This window comes from Trachypithecus francoisi, unplaced genomic scaffold, assembly GCF_009764315.1.
Source record: "Trachypithecus francoisi isolate TF-2019V2 unplaced genomic scaffold, Tfra_2.0 Lachesis_group6, whole genome shotgun sequence".
Classification (NCBI taxonomy): Eukaryota; Metazoa; Chordata; class Mammalia; order Primates; family Cercopithecidae; genus Trachypithecus; species Trachypithecus francoisi.
In genome coordinates, this window is record NW_022681471.1 from 87,075,760 (window position 1) to 87,091,950 (window position 16,191).

At 40.8% G+C, this 16,191-nt stretch overlaps 1 protein-coding gene and 1 pseudogene across 1 annotated transcript in view; one reads left to right on the plus strand and one right to left on the minus strand.

Moving 5' to 3' along the window:
- Positions 1-13,997: 13,997 nt before the first annotated feature.
- On the minus strand, positions 13,998-14,706 carry LOC117077932 (annotated as a pseudogene).
- Positions 14,707-14,789: 83 nt separating this feature from the next.
- ZNF81 (zinc finger protein 81) overlaps positions 14,790-16,191 on the plus strand; it is a 92,677-nt gene continuing 91,275 nt past the window's right edge. The window contains 1 exon segment of the mRNA XM_033202060.1: positions 14,790-14,913. The gene's annotated coding sequence lies outside the window, so the exon portion shown is untranslated.

Here is a 16,191-nt window from a genome sequence, read left to right on the forward strand (position 1 = left end):
AATGGGAGACTTCAACACTCCACTGTCAACATTAGACAGATCAACGAGACAGAAAGTTAACAAGGATATCCAGGAATTGAACTCATCTCTGCACCAAGTGGACCTAATAGACATCTATAGAACTCTCCACCCCAAATCAACAGAATATACATTCTTCTCAGCACCACATCGCACTTATTCCAAAATTGACCACATAATTGGAAGTAAAGCACTCCTCAGCAAATGTAAAAGAACAGAAATTATAACAAACTGTCTCTCAGACCACAGTGCAATCAAACTAGAACTCAGGACTAAGAAACTCAATCAAAACCGCTCAACTACATGGAAACTGAACAACCTGCTCCTGAATGACTACTGGGTACATAACGAAATGAAAGCAGAAATAAAGATGTTCTTTGAAACCAATGAGAACAAAGATACAACATACCAGAATCTCTGGGACACATTTAAAGCAGTGTGTAGAGGGAAATTTATAGCACTAAATGCCCACAAGAGAAAGCAGGAAAGATCTAAAATGGACACTCTAACATCACAATTAAAAGAACTAGAGAGGCAAGAGCAAACACATTCAAAAGCTAGCAGAAGGCAAGAAATAACTAAGATCAGAGCAGAACTGAAGGAGATAGAGACACAAAAAACCCTCCAAAAAATCAATGAATCCAGGAGTTGGTTTTTTGAAAAGATCAACAAATTGACAGACCGCTAGCAAGACTAATAAAGAAGAAAAGAGAGAGGAATCAAATAGACGCAATAAAAAATGATAAGGGGATATCACCACCGACCCCACAGAAATACAAACAACCATCAGAGAATACTATAAATGCCTCTACGCAAATCAACTAGAAAATCTAGAAGAAATGGATAATTTCCTGGACACTTACACTCTCCCAAGACTAAACCAGGAAGAAGTTGAATCCCTGAATAGACCAATAGCAGGCTCTGAAATTGAGGCAACAATTAATAGCCTACCCACGCAAAAAAAGTCCAGGACCAGATGGATTCACAGCTGAATTCTACCAGAGGTACAAGGAGGAGCTGGTACCATTCCTTCTGAAACTATTCCAATCAATAGAAAAAGAGGGAATCCTCCCTAACTCTTTTATGAGGCCAACATCATCCTGATACCAAAGCCTGGCAGAGACACAAAAAAAAAAGAGAATTTTAGACCAATATCCCTGATGAACATCGATGCAAAAATTTCAATAAAATACTGGCAAACGGATTCAGCAGCACATCAAAAAGCTTATCCACCATGATCAAGTGGGCTTCATCCTGGGATGCAAGGCTGGTTCAACATTCGCAAATCAATAAACGTAATCCAGCATATAAACAGAACCAAAGACAAGAACCACATGATTATCTCAATAGATGCAGAAAAGGCTTTTGACAAAATTCAACAGCCCTTTATGCTAAAAACGCTCAATAAATTCGGTATTGATGGAACGTACCTCAAAATAATAAGAGCTATTTATGACAAACCCACAGCTAATATCATACTGAATGGGCAAAAACTGGAAAAATTCCCTTTGAAAACTGGCACAAGACAGGGATGCCCTCTCTCACCACTCCTATTCAACATAGTGTTGGAAGTTCTGGCTAGGGCAATCAGGCAAGAGAAAGAAATCAAGGGTATTCAGTTAGGAAAAGAAGAAGTCAAATTGTCCCTGTTTGCAGATGACATGATTGTATATTTAGAAAAACCCATCGTCTCAGCCCAAAATCTCCTTAAGCTGATAAGCAACTTCAGCAAAGTCTCAGGATACAAAATTAATGTGCAAAAATCACAAGCATTCTATACACCAGTAACAGACAAGCAGAGAGCCCAATCAGGAATGAACTTCCATTCACAATTGCTTCAAAGAGAATAAAATACCTAGGAATCCAGCTTACAAGGGATGTAAAGGACCTCTTCAAGGAGAACTACAACCACTGCTCAGTGAAAAAAGAGACACAAACAAATGGAAGAACATACCATGCTCATGGATAGGAAGAATCAATATCGTGAAAATGGCCATACTGCCCAAGGTTAATTATAGATTCAATGCCATCCCCATCAAGCTACCATGACTTTCTTCACAGAATTGGAAAAAACTGCTTTAAAGTTCATATGGAACCAAAAAAGAGCCCGCATTGCCAAGACAATCCTAAGTCAAAAGGACAAAGCTGGAGGCGTCACGCTACCTGACTTCAAACTATACTACAAGGCTACAGTAACCAAAACAGCATGGTACTGGTACCACAACAGAGATATAGACCAATGGAACAGAACAGAGTCCTCAGAAATAATACCACACATCTACAGCCATCTGATCTTTGACAAACCTGAGAGAAACAAGAAATGGGGAAAGGATTCCCTATTTAATAAATGGTGCTGGGAAAATTGGCTAGCCATAAGTAGAAAGCTGAAACTGGATCCTTTCCTTACCCTTATACGAAGATTAATTCAAGATGATTAGAGACTTAAATGTTAGACCTAATACCATAAAAACCCTAGAAGAAAATCTAGGTAGTACCATTCAGACATAGGCATGGGCAAAGACTTCATGTCTAAAACACCAAAAGCAACGGCAGCAAAAGCCAAAATTGACAAATGGGATCTAATTAAACTAAAGAGCTTTTGCACAGCAAAAGAAACTACCATCAGAGTGAACAGGCAACCTACAGAATGGGAAAAATTTTTGCAATCTACTCATCTGACAAAGGGCTAATATCCAGAATCTACAAAGAACTCAAACAAATATACAAGAAAAAAACAAAAAACCCCATCAAAAAGTGGGCAAAGGATATGAACAGACATTTCTCAAAAGAAGACATTCATACAGCCAACAGACACATGAAAAAATGCTCATCATCACTCGCCATCAGAGAAATGCAAATCAAAACCACAATGAGATACCATCTCACACCAGTTAGAATGGCAATCATTAAAAAGTCAGGAAACAACAGGTGTTGGAGAGGATGTGGAGAAATAGGAACACTTTTACACTGTTGGTGGGATTGTAAACTAGTTCAACCATTATGGAAAACAGTATGGCAATTCCTCAAGGATCTAGAACTAGATGTACCATATGACCCAGCCATCCCACTACTGGGTATATACCCAAGGATTATAAATTACTCTACTACAAAGACACATGCACACGTATGTTTATTGTGGCACTATTCACAATAGCAAAGACTTGGAATCAACCCAAATGTCCATCTGTGACAGACTGGATTAAGAAAATGTGGCACATATACACCATGGAATACTATGCAGCCATCAAAAAGGATGAGTTTGCGTCCTTTGTAGGGACATGGATGCAGCTGGAAACCATCATCTTAGCAAACTATCACAAGAAGAGAAAACCAAACACCGCATGTTCTCACTCATAGGTGGGAACTGAACAATGAGATCACTTGGACTGGGAAGGGGAACATCACACACTGGGGCCTATTATGGGGAGGGGGGGAGGAGGGATTGCATTGGGGAGTTATACATGATATAAATGATGAATTGATGGGTGTGCGACGAGTTGATGGGTGCAGCACACCAACATGGCATAAGTATACATATGTAACAACCTGCACGTTATGCACATGTACCCTAGAACTTAAAGTATAATAAAAAAAAAAAAAAAGACCACCATGCACACGTATGTTTATTGTGGCACTATCACAATAGCAAAGACTTGGAACCAACTCAAATGTCCACAATGACAGGATGGATTAAGAAAATGTGGCACATATACACCATGAATACTATGCAGCATAAAAAAAGGATGAGTTCGTGTCCTTTGTAGGGACATGGATGCAGCTGGAAACCATCATTCTCAGCAAACTATTGCAAGAACAGAAAACAAACACCATGTTCTCACTCATAGGTGGGAATTGAACGATGAGATCACTTGGACACAGGAAGGGGAACATCACCACTGGGGACTGTTGTGAGGTGGGGGGAGAGGGGAGGGATAGCATTAGGAGATATACCTAATGTAAATGATGAGTTAATGTGTGCAGCACACCAACATGGCACATGTTTATAATATGTAACAAACCTGCACATTGTGCACATGTATCCTAGAACATAAAGTATATATATATATATATATAAAAAGATTAAAGCACACACACTACAAAAAGAAAAAGAAAAAGAAAAAGAAGATAAGTAGGCTGGGTAAAATCTTACAGCCTAGTCATTTTTAAGCCACTTATGAATATTTGGTTAGAGTCAGTGTGTTTTGGCTATCACATTTGAATGCATGAAGAAATGTTAATTCTGTGTTAAAACTGAAAATTAAAATTTATTCAAAAAAAGAATATTATAGCAAGCATTTATCATTTATTCATTGCACTGATATTTCTTAAGCACTAATTGTGTGTTATGCAATGTATCTGCAAACAGAAAAGCAGTAAATCTGATGCTGGGACATGACTATAATTATTCTCAAAAAAATCCCCTACATGGACAGGTAGGGAAAACTCTTTAACAAAAAATGCCAGCTAATACGGAAAAATAATAGAATTAGAGAAGCACATTTTGCCACCTCAAGTTAATAATTATTTTAGGCAAAGATCATCAGTGGACCCAAATTAAGGCTGTTGAGGTAGAAATAATTTGGAAAAGGTTTACTGGAAGCCAAATGTGAGAATCAACCCAGGAAGACACACCAACAAAGTTGATCATGTTCAAGTTTGCTATAGGCTGAAAAGCTTTTATGGGAAAATTTAGAAGAAGGGAGAAGGACTCTTCAAGTCAGAGTTGTCCTTTTTATTGGAGGGTATAATATAGAGGTTATAATCATTAACTATAGATTAAAACACAGAGGCTAAAATGTTCTACATGTAAGACAAGCAGTAAAACTTTATGACTTAGCAAAAAATTGTAAAACATCATGATTTAGACACAAATTAGTGTCCTTTTTAGTGTCAGTAGGTTATGTATAATCAGTTTGTCAGTAGCTTGAGGAACTCATACGATTTTTTACTCCAGGGACAGGATGTAAGCCATGAAGTCTAAGACTTCCCCAGGTGGGTTAATTTGGAAGCCTGCTAAATGTGACCTGTTGGTTTTAAGTGCTAAAACCATTTTTGTGAATGCTTCTTGGGGAACAGATTATTCACAGGGTTCCCAAAGAATGACCCCACAGCTAAATACAAAGGGCAGAGGTGGCTTTTTTTACAATGGAGAGATTTGGTGGACCATCCTTTAACCAACAAGTCAAACTTAGTATAATATTACCAACAGAGTGAACTGACACATGCCTCCAGATATGACTTACCAAGAGGGACACAGCACCCATGTAGTTTTCTTTTCCAAGTCATTTGGCCTGAATCTGTTTTTGAGAAAACAGTTAGAAATGCAGAACCATCTGTAACTGTAATCATCTGTAACAATCGACATAAGCCCTTCAAAAATATTAACAACGTGACAGACAAAAAAGGCTGGGAAACTATTATAGATTAAGACTAAAGAAGAGATTAGAGACTAAGGAGATATGACAACCAAATGCAATGCATGAACCCTGTTTGGATACAGGATGTGTTTTTTTAAGTTGTAAAAAAAAAAATTGGAGCTAACTAGAAAGAAATGGAATTTGGACTGTATAATATTTCTGTATCATTGTTAAATTTCTTAGGTGTGATGAGATTTTTTTGCAGGGGAGGTGTCATGGAACTGTTCTGTATGCAGGTGGTGGCGATGGTTACACAAATCTACACATGAATTAAAATTTATGAAACTGGGCTGGGTGTGGTGGCTCATGCCTGTAATCCCAGAACTTTGGGAGGCCAAGGCAGGAGGATTGCTCGAGGCCAGGGGTTTGAGGCTGTAGTGAGCCATGATCGTGCTACTGAACTCCAGCCTGGGCAAAAGAGCAAGACCTCCACTCAAAAATAAATTAATTAGGATGGGCATGGTGGTTTATGCCTGTAATCCCAGTACTTTGGGAGGCTGAGGCAGGAGGATCACTTGAGGTTAGGAGTTCATGACCAGCCTGGCCAACATGGTGAAACTCCATCTCTACTAAAAAAATATAAAAGTTAGCTGGGCATGGTGGTGGGCACCTATAAGCCCAGCTACTCAGGTGGCTGAGGCAGGAGAATGGCTTGAACCTGGAGGTGGACGTTGCAGTGAGCTGAGATCAGGCCACTGTACTCCAGCTTGGGTGGCAGAGCCAGACTCCATCTCAAAAATAAATAAATAAGGTAATTAATTAATTAAAATGTACACCAAAAAGTCAATTTTACTGTATAATTAAAAAATAAAAATTTAAATAGTTTTAAAAAGCCTCTCAAATTTCTTAGGGGTGAGAATGGGTTTGTGGCTATGAAAGAAAATGTCGTTATTCTTAGGAGAGTGGAAATATACACAGATGATCCAAATGAGAAAAAGCAGAGACTTTTCAGAGCTTACTATAGTAAGGTATTGGGCCATTATCACTTGGCGTTTGTCAAAGACTCAAAGGCAGGCAGGAGAATGAGAAAGCTTAATACATAGAAAAAGGAGAAAGCTTCAGGTGTGTCCTGATTGGAGGGTGTTGGAGTGCACAAGCTGGAGGGGGACTAACTGAAGTGGGGCATCCTATGCGATTGATTTGGGAGGTAGATTCGGCTTTTTCTGGTTGGTCCTGAGTTGGAAATTGGGTTAAAAAAATGAGAAGCTGGATATCATCAACCAAATTCTGACCATCTGGGCTGACTGCTATTGAGGTTGTGGTTTGGCTTCCCAGGCTTATTGCTGCAGAGGTTGTAGGTCAGGATTCTATTGTTATATACGGTCTGGGCATTGCCTGTTTGTATATTCATTCCCTCAGGAGATACATGCTGAGTATATATCCTTGAAGGAGCATGATGTCTGCAGCTTACTGTACAAAGGTATTGTAAAACAAACACGGGGGAGTCCTCAGTTTCTCTGTTGCCTTCTACCTTGCAACTTTCATCCTTTTTTGCTATCTCTCCCCTGCCCCCATGAGCTCTGACTAGCAGATAAGCCACAATGTTTACAAAAATAATACTCTGAAAATACTGTTCTGAAGGGTTCTGACTGAGCAAGGGGCATGAAAACAGGAATGACCCTGCCACCAACTACGATTTTCACTTAAAGTCAAAAACTGCTACCCAGGCCAGGCATGGTAGCTCACAACTATAATCCTAGCACTTTGGGACGCTGAGGCAGGAGGATCGCTTGAGGACAGGAGTTTGATACCAGCCTGGGCAACATAGCGAGACCCCCGTCTCTCTCTAGCATGTGTGTGTGTGTGTGTGTGTTCACACACAGCTACCTAAGCCAAAAGCAAGAACGCATACTCCACTTTCCCTCATAAAAACCCTGACCCTGCTTCAATCAGGACATTACCTGATGCACCTCAGCTGAATAAAGCCTTTAAGCTCTATAGCAGTCACTTCAATCATTTTCTTTTGACTCTGTTTTTAAATGATGGGGCCTGTATATATGCATACAGAAATATAAGGCAAATATGACATAGATGAACAGTCGTTACTCCTAGGTGGAGGGTATTTGAATATTCATACTGCAATTCTTTCAACTTTTGTGTAGGTGTGAACATTTTCCAATAAAAAGCTGGGTGTAAAATAAATAAGGTATTATTGCTTGCTATCTACTGAAGTATGTAAATGGTTGTGGCTATTGGTCCTGAGGTCACTGCTCAGCCATTGAACCTGATACTTTTCACAAAGTTGTCTTGACTTCTGTCTGTGGAAGACTTTGTAAAATGTTTTCTCCTACTAAAGGGAGGCACATAAGACAAGAGTGGCCAGGAGACCTTGCCTGTGGATTAATTCTTGCATCTGCTCTAGGACACAGGTGCTCATCATTATGTCCTTAGCTGCAGATATAAAAATACTCAGACTTTGCATTCTTTTTGGTTTTCAACTGGGTACCCACATAAATGTAAAGAATGCCGACTGACCTCTCTATTTAAAGTGGCAGTTCTGTAAATCAGTATATGGAAGAAGTATCTGCACTCCTATGTTTGTTGCAGCACTGTTGACAATAGCTAAGATTTGGAACCCACCTAAAGGTCCATCAGCAGATGAATGGATAAAGAAAACATGGTACTTATACATAATGGAGTACTATTTAGCCACAAAAGGAATGAGATCCAGTCTTTGCAACAACATGGATGGAACTGGAGATCATTATGTTAAGTGAAATAAGCAAGGCACAGAAAGACAAACATCGCATGTTCTCACTTATTTGTGGGAGCTATAAATCAAAACAATTACACTTACGGAGATAGAGAGTAGAAGGATGGTTACCAGAGGCTGGGAAGGATAATGGGGGGCTGGTGGGGAGGTGGGGATGGTTAGCAGGTACAAGAAATATAGTTAGAAAAAATGAATAAGATCTACTATTTGATAGCACAATAGGGGACTATAGTCAATAATCATTTAATTGTACATTTAAAAATAAGAGTGTAATTGGGCCGGGCGCAGGGTCACGCCTGTAATCCCAGCACTTTGGGAGGCCAAGGCGGGCGGATGGCGAGTTCAGGAGATTGAGACCATCCTGGCTAACACGGCGAAACCCCGTTTCTACTAAAAATACAAAAAACACAAAATTAGCTGGGCGTGGTGGCGGGCACCTGTAGTCCCAGCTACTAGGGAGGCTGAGGCAGGAGAATGGTGTGAACCCGGGAGGTGGAGCTTGCAGTGAGCCGAGATCGTGCCACTGCATTCCAGCCTGGGCGACAGAGAGAGACTCCATCTCAAAAAAAAAAAAAAAGTGTAATTGGATTGTTTGTAACTCAAAGGATAAATGCTTCCTGGGATGGATATCCCATTCCCCATGATGTGCTTATTTCACATTGCATGCCTGTATCAAAATATCTTGTGTGCTCTATAAATATATACACCTACTATGTACCCACAAAGATTTAAAACATAATTTTTTTTGAGATGGAGTCTTGCTCTGTCACCCAGGTTGGAGTGCAGTGTCAGAATCTTGACTCACTGCAACCTCCACCTCCAGGGTTCAAGCAATTATCTGCCTTAGCTTCCCGAGTAGCTGGGATTACAGGTGCCTGCCACCATACCTGGTTAATTTTTGTATTTTTAGTAGAGACGGGGTTTCACCATCTTGGCCAGGCTGGTCTTGAACTCCTGACCTCATGATCCACCCGCCTTGGCCTCCCAAAGTGCTGGGATTACAGGTGTGAGCCACTGCGCCCAGCCAATTTTGTTTTTTTTAATAAAAACTAAAAACATAAGGTAGCAGTTCTCCCAGCATTTCCAACTCATATCACTCCCTTATAACATCCCCTCTTTAGCAGTTATCACCTTTGTAATTTGCTCTTTTAAAATGCTTATTGCCTCTATTCCCTGCTAGGATGTTAACTCCATGAAGTTAGGGATTTGGGGACTGTTGTTGCACCAAACATCAAGTACCAAGAACAGTGCCTGATGGTCAATTCATCAAGTATATATAAGTTCTCATCTCTTTGTTATTTCATGCATTACTTATACCAAATTAATTTTATTATAGCAGTCATGTCATGCAGAGATGCCTGCAGAGTCTTTTGGGGAAATCATTAATTTTTAAGAAAATGACTCTGATGTGTGTATTTTGCTGCCCTCTACATTGTATAATAAAGATACTAGAAACAAAGCAGTTGATTACTCCATATATGTAAGAAGCAGAAATCACTGCGGTATATCAGCATGAACAAGTAAATGAGCAAATAGTAAACAAATAATTTCTGATACAAAGGAAGGCTATGAAGAAAACTGAAGCCCGGTGAAGAGCTCAAGTGTTGGGATAGACCAGGGAAGAAAGACCTCTGAAGAAGAGACATTTGAGCAGGTAAGTGACTCGGTAGAGTGACCCATGGAGCCAGAGGCAGCAGTAAATGTCAAGGCCATGGAGCGCCTGCCTCCCTGTTCATCCCACTACTAGGTGGCATCTCTGGGCTGGAGCCAAATGTTTTCTTGCCCCATTAAAGGGCGAGATGCCACTTTTCTCCATACAGATTTTTTCTTTTTATCATTTAGATATTTATCTGTATTAGTCAGGGTTCTCTAGAGGGACAGAACTAGTAGGTGAGATATATATATATATATATATATATATATATGAGTTTATTAAGTAGTATTAACTCACACAATCACAAGGTCCCACAATAGGCTATCTGCAAGCTGAGGAGCAAGGAAGCCAGTCCGAGTCCCAAAGTTGAAGAACTTGGAGTCTGATGTTCGAGGGCAGGAAGCATCCAGCAGGGGAGAAAGATGTAGGCTAGGAAGCTAAGCTAGTCTAGCCTCTTCACGTTTTTCTGCCTGCTTTATATCCTGGCTGTGCTGGCAGCTCATTAGATGGTGCCCACCCAGATTAAGGGTGGGTCGGCCTTCTCCAGCCCACTGACTCAAATGTTAATCTCCTTTGGCAACACCCTCACAGATACACCCAGGATCAATACTTTGCATCCTTCAATCCAATCAAGTTGACACTCAATATTAACTATCACATTATATAACATATTAATTTTCCCAATTAATTTAAATATTGAGTTACTTTTAATTATCTAATTAGCTATGATGGTGCCACTGCATCCCAGCCTGGGCAACAGAGTGAGACTCAGTCTCTAAAATGAATGAGTGAATGAATGAATATATGCACCTACCACCCAAAAGAAAAGGTACGGACTTGATGATAACCTCCATCTATCCATGGAGTCCCCCAATTCGTTGCCTTGCCCCCACCCTCAACTGAGGTAAATATCCTGAATCCCAAGTTCATCGTTTTTAAATTTCTTTTTAATGTAATTTTATTACAACTACACAAAATCCTAAATAGTTCATATCCTTTATATTAGTAGCTTTTTTTTTTTTTTAAGAGACAGGGTCTTGCTCTGTCACCCAGGTTGGAGTGCAGTGGCACTATCATAGCTCACTGAAGCCTTGAACTCCTCAAGAGGCTCAAGGGATCCTCCCACCTCAGCCTCCTGAGTAGCTGTGATTACAGGCACACACCACCACACCTGGCTAATTTTTAAAATTTTTGTAGGGACGAGGAATCTCACTTTATTGCCCATGCTGGTCTTGAACTCCTGGCTTCAAGAGATCATCCCACCTTGGCCTCCCAAAGTGCTGGGATTACAGGCATGAGCCACTGTGCCCAGCCTATATTAGTAGCTTTTAAGTTTATAAAAGTGTGTTAAGCTTTATATAATCTTTTGGGATTATAGTTCCTCCCCCTTAATATTCATTCATATTGTTGGGTGTTGTTCTAGTTCATTCATTATGACTCCTGTTGATGAGCATCATTTTTGTTTCCAGGTTTTCCTGTTGTGAACAGGATGCCATGCTGGTATGGTTTGAATATTTGTCCCCTCCAAACTCACGTTGAAATTTAATCCCCAATGTAGCCGTATTGAGAGGTGGGGCCTTCAAGAGGTGACTGAGTGTTGAGGTCTCTGCCCTGCCCTCATGAATGGATTAATCCATTAATGAGTTAGTGGATTAATGGGTTATCATGGGAGTGGAACTAGTGACTTTATAAGAAAAGGAAGAGAGGCCAGGTGCAGTGGCTCACACCTGTAATCCCAGCATTTTGGGAGGCTGAGGTGGCAGATCACAAGGTCAGGAGTTTAAGACCAGCCTGACCAACATGGTGAAACCCCGTCTCTACTAAAAATACAAAAATTAGCTGGGCATGGTGGCACATGCCTATAATCCCAAGTACTCAGGAGGCTCAGGCAGAAGAATCGCTTGAACCCAGGAGGCAGAGGTTGCAGTCAGCCGAGATCGCACCACTGGACTCCAGCCTGGGCGACAGAGAAAGAATCCGTCTCAAAAAAAAAAAAAAAGAAGAAGAGGAAGAGAGACCTTAGCTAGCATGCTCAGCCCCTTCCCTGTGCTACCTTGGGACTCTGCAGACTCCCTACCAGAAAGAAGGCCCTCACCAGTTACAGCCCTTCAATCTTGGACTTCTCAGCCTCCAGAACTGTAAGAAATAAATTCCTTTTCTTTAGAAATTACCCAGTTTCAGGTATTCTGTTGTAAGCAACAGAAAACAGACTAAGAAACATACATATCCTAGGTTTCTTGTGCAAGTGTTTCTCTTGGCTACATTCATGAGAGTGGACTCACTGGATTGTAAGGTATGTATATATTCACTGTAGGAGAAAATGCAAAAATATTTTCTAAAGTGGTTGCACTGATTTACATTCCTTCAACAGGGCAAAAAGATCCTGTTGGCCCACATACTCTCCAACTCTTGTTATTATCAGACTTTTACGTTTTTGCAATTTGAATGGGTATAAAATGTCATTTTATCAGATCTTGATTTGTATTTCCCTAATCACAAATGACTTTGAACATCTCTATATGTTTGCTAGCTCTATATTTCCTTCTTCTCTGAAGTGGTCTAACAGAACTTTTTTTTGGTACCATTATGACATCCGAGAACACTAACAGTGATTCTTGGCACTCTATTAGAAGTGCATGCATGCCAAATATGCTTCCACTGATTCCATTTCTTCTTTCATTTATTCATTCAACAAACATTTGCCCAGACCAGGGATGCAAGGGCAGAATGACAAGCTGGGATAATCAAAGTTCAACTGCTATGGTTCGAATGTTTGTCTCCTCTGAAACTCATATTGAAATTGTCATTATAACAGTATTAGGAGGTGGGGCCTTTAAAAAGTGAATGGGTCATGGAGGCTCCATTCTCATAAACTGATTAATGCTGTCACTGAGGGAGAGGGTTAGTCGCCTCAAGAGTGGGTTGTTATAAAGTGAGCCCAGTCCCTTGTGCTTTCTCTTTGTTCATACACTTGCTTGTCCTCTTGTCCTCTGCCATGGAATAATGCAGCAATAAGGCCCTCACCAGATGCTGGCACAATGCTGGACTTCCCAATCTCCAGAACTATGAGCCAAATAAGTTTCTTTTCTTTATAAATTACCCAATCTGTGATATTCTGTTATAGTAGCAGAAAATGGACAAAGATACCAACTCTCTAAGAAAATAAAAATGAAATCAGACTATAAAAATCTGCCTTGCTATTCATCAGGATGGAAGAACAGACACATATAAAGCCAAATGCAAAATTCACAGGAAACATTTCTTCTAAGGACATGCTGCAGTGTAATGCCATAAAGAATCCCTACTTTAAGTGCCTATTGCTTTCTTAGTCAATGAGAAACTTTGTTCTCTACAATCATAGACTATCAGAAACTGCTGTTTGAAATGATATCAGTAAGAGTGAAACATCTGACTCATGGGAGATTCTAAGTCACTAACAGAGAAGCAAGATTCAATTTTCAACCCAGGTGCAAAGCTTTAGGCAAGAGTTATCTGGGGACACACAATTCTACATCTAAATTGTTCCCAAGGAAACAGCACTCTGGGTTCACTTCACAGTTGAGACCTATCAATGACCCTTTACATACAGCCCTGCTTTGCTTTGAACCCACTAAAACACTGCTTCATTTAAATTTCATCTGAACTCCACTATTCCTCAAAATCCTATAAGAAATCTATCTTTTCCTTTGCTTACTGAGCTGCCCATGGTGCCCCTGGTGTGCAATCTCCCTTATTGATTGCTGGATCTGTCAGACTACAAATTAGTTTGAGGCTAACTGGACTAGGACACCTCTGACCTTCAAGATTGTTAAACCGAGGACCAGAGGGGATAAGACTGGATTGAGAGCCCCCAGCAAGTCCACACTTCAACCTACACCAGGTCCTCTCAAAATATTTTTTTCACCTGAGGATTCAGAAAGGCTTTGAGGAGAGCATACAGGCTTCTAGCTGTCAGGAGGATTCTCTGGAGGAGGAGATATTTGAACTTGGTTTTGAAGGATGAATAGGCATTCTTAGGTGAAGGGCTGCACGACTTCTTCCCTTCTGCTCCAGTGACATCTCCCAGAGGGCAGGGGCATCTCCAGAATTTACACATTGGAGGTGGTATATGGGGCAGCAAACTGGTGAAGGGTATAAGCAGAGCCTTGTATTAAAGCTACATTTCCAAAGTAAGGGCACCATGACCGCATATATTTTACTTCATGAGGAAACAAAAATAATAAAGTTTCCTAAATATTTTTATTGACATATTGCATTGGACTAAGGACACATTAAAAATTAGTATTGGTACATAGTCCCTTTTTAGTTGGGGTAGATGGAGTGGGAGATAAGGTAGATTGCTGGAGCATTCAAATCCCGCATCCAAGCCCCACAGGCACAGCAGGAGGGGGAGCCCAGCACTCTAAGTTCTCCCCTTTTCCCACCTCATGGCATATCCTAGGAGGGCTTGCACAGCCCTGATTTCTCCTCCTCCTTCCCTTGTGGTATGTCCTAGGAAAAGCCTGTAACCAGCCTGACATCTCCCCGCTTCTCATCCTGTGGTATCTGCCAGGAGATAGCCGCAGCCGCCCCTGATTCTTTCCAAGAGGCCCTTTAGTGTCTCGGAACGGTATCACACAGATCCGTAGACTACAGATCCAAAGACCCCTCCTCCAGTTAGCCCGCCCAGAGAAACGTCCCCACCCCTGCTCCCCGCCACCAGCGGGACAGCTCCACCTGAGTTTAGAGCAGACAGCCTGCTCTGTGAGTTTAGAGGTGTCCCCATCCTCAATACGGAATGGACACTCCTCCAACATGGTGTACCCCATGGGGAAGCGCGACGTGGGCGCGGCCATGTTCCCCACCTGACCACGCCGCCGAGGGTCACCCAACGTCCCAAAGCACCACTTCCGTAACTTCTCCATGTTGACTCCTGGCTAACAGCAGCTTCAAAGGTGGTTTTGCGCACGCGCGGACCCCCCTCCCTTTCCCTCACTCATGCGAAGTCCCAAACCCCGAAAAAGGGCGGTGCTAGGGGTAGTGACCGGAAGCGGCTGCGGTTCTCGCCGGTTCTCAGCCGGGGTTTGATAGTTGTCAGGAGGATTCGACGTTCGGTGCCCAGGGATGTGGAGGTGATGGGGGGCCGGGGAGGGTGAGTGCTGGGCGATTCTGTGTGGTCAGTGATGGAATCGTTTATCTAACTTGAGTTAGATGATTCGCTCATCATTTTGCAGGCTTTTCTCTTTTCTAATATCACCGTTAAGGTCTTAAAGTTCATTCTAAGCCCCACTGGGTTTGGAGTATTATGTTTTTTAAGAGTGTTAACTTGTATTCATTTGTCTTTTATCCAGGAGTTATTCAAAAGTGGGGTTTCAGTGTGCAAAAGTTTATCGTTGTAATGGATTTCTAACCTTAGTTTTCTGTGTTAGAAAAATATCTACGTGAAGCTCATTCCTTGAAATATAAGGAGACTTATGGCCTAGTCGTGGTGAATTTTTAGAAACGTTCTGTATATAACTTGAAAATAATATTTAATTATTTAGTCGTCAGTTGTGTCATAGAGAATCTAATCTATCCTTTTTTGTCTGCTTCTATTACTTTGAGGAGAGAGAAATTCTCCACTGTGATGGTGATTTGTCTGTGTCTCCTTACTGCTGTCTGTGATACACTGTGAGTTACTTTTATATAAAGTATGAGACTTAGGTCGAGGTGCATTAATTTGCTTATGGATGTCCAGACTCAAGCACCATATGTTGAAAAGACTATCTTTCCTCCATTGACTTGTCTTTCACAATTGTCAAAAATAAGTTGGCCATACTTGTGTGTAGGCTCTTTCTGGGTTTGCTATTCAGTTCATTGTCTATGTGTCTATCCCTCTGCCAGTACTACCATGCTGTCTTGAATTGGATAGAGTGATTCCTCTCACTTTATTCTTTTTCAAAATTGTTTTAATGCCTGTGGTTCCCTTGCCTTTCCTATATGCATTTTAGAAAATCTTGTCTCTATCTACAAAGCATCTTGCTTGGATTTTGATAGGATTACATTAAACCGTATACCAACTCGGGAAGAAGTTAAGTCTTAACTGTGTCAAGTGTTCTAATCCATGTACATAGTATGTCTCTCTATTTATTTAGATCTTTTAAAATTTCTGTAAATGGTGTATTATAATTCTCATCACCCAAGTTCTATACATCTTATTAAATTTATACCTAAGTATTTAATTTTTTTGCAGTGGTTGTAAATGGTGTTATCTTTCAAATTGCTGCTTATATATAGGAATACAATTGAGTTTTGTCTGTTGGTCTTGTATCCTGCAATCTTGCTGAGCTCACTTATTAGGTTTTACTCCTTTTTTGGTAGATTCCTTGGGTTTTCTGCATGAGCAATCATGTCATATACAAACAGGGATA